Raw genomic sequence first — 1,154 nt, forward strand, 5'->3', positions numbered from 1 at the left:
AATTGCAGTGGGCGGCGGCTGCAAAAAGCATCATTCTTCTTGTTTTTGCTCTGCAAAACAGCCTTTTCAAGGGTTGGCTTGGGTGACAAAATGTCTTCTGTAGGCGTGGGTTTGTCTCCCTCTCCCTAAGATGTGTCCGGTATAGGCCAGGGTGCCACTCAAGGCCGTAACCAATTCGGGTTATAGCTTCTCGGCCTTTTGGCTAAGATCAAGTGTAGTTTCGGAGGACGCTACCTTGGTCGGTACTGGAAGGTGCCTGGGATTGCACGTCTGCCGGCCTTGAGGAAGTGTGTGCGCCTTCTGGTGACACATAGCCCTCTTGTGCCTGGACGGTTCCCAGGCAACGGGAGGCGATCACCTTTGTTATTTTGAAGTCCTACTGATAAACAGAAAAAAAAAAAAATTAAATCTGTTCTTATCAGTTTAATATCTGATACGTCCCCTCTCTGGGGACCATATATTAAATGGATTTTTAGAACAAGGAGATGGAAAAAATCTTGCTCTGTCCACTCCACGCATTGACCTGGTATTGCAGTACCTCCAGGACCGGTGCACCCCTTCTTAACCCAGTTTCCAAAAGCAGAACTCAATTCACCTGATTCAAATGAGCCCCATTAGTGAATTGAAAGAAAGCAAAAACTTTATATGCACCTCAATTTGGCCAATTCACTTTTCACACTTTCACCCATTTTTTTATCTTTCACACCTTTTACTTGCTTTATTGATGCAAAAGCTGTGCCAAATAGCAAACTCATCTCCACTCAACTTGACCAACTCTGCTATGTCCCGTGCAGTATCTTATTCTCAGTCTTATCTAGATCATTTGCAATTGAATAGAATAGATCCCTTTTGGACACATTGGATTCAGCTGCTGCAGTGACTGCAGGTGTTAGAAGATGCAGACTTGGCATCAGGTGCTGTCTATCAGATTCCACTCCAATTAAAGCTTCCATTGTTTTTCGGTGTTTTCTTTGAGCAATGATGATGTCTTTAGTGATCTGTTGGCTCCCTCTCCTGGAGGAAGAGTTTGCTTGCTCTTGGACTTTCAAAAAGAGAGGTCATGATAGACATTTAGCTTCTGAGCCCAATTGGGGACAGTCATGGGTGATGAATGTTTTGCAACCTGCTGCGAAGCCTGATACCGCAATATAAGG

General features: G+C 44.5%; 1 pseudogene; it reads left to right on the forward strand.

Moving 5' to 3' along the window:
* Nucleotides 1–353: 353 nt before the first annotated feature.
* LOC142260353 (U2 spliceosomal RNA) lies at nucleotides 354–560 on the forward strand (annotated as a pseudogene).
* Nucleotides 561–1,154: the final 594 nt, after the last annotated feature.

Source organism: Anomaloglossus baeobatrachus, assembly GCF_048569485.1.
Source record: "Anomaloglossus baeobatrachus isolate aAnoBae1 chromosome 10 unlocalized genomic scaffold, aAnoBae1.hap1 SUPER_10_unloc_1, whole genome shotgun sequence".
Taxonomy (NCBI): Eukaryota; Metazoa; Chordata; class Amphibia; order Anura; family Aromobatidae; genus Anomaloglossus; species Anomaloglossus baeobatrachus.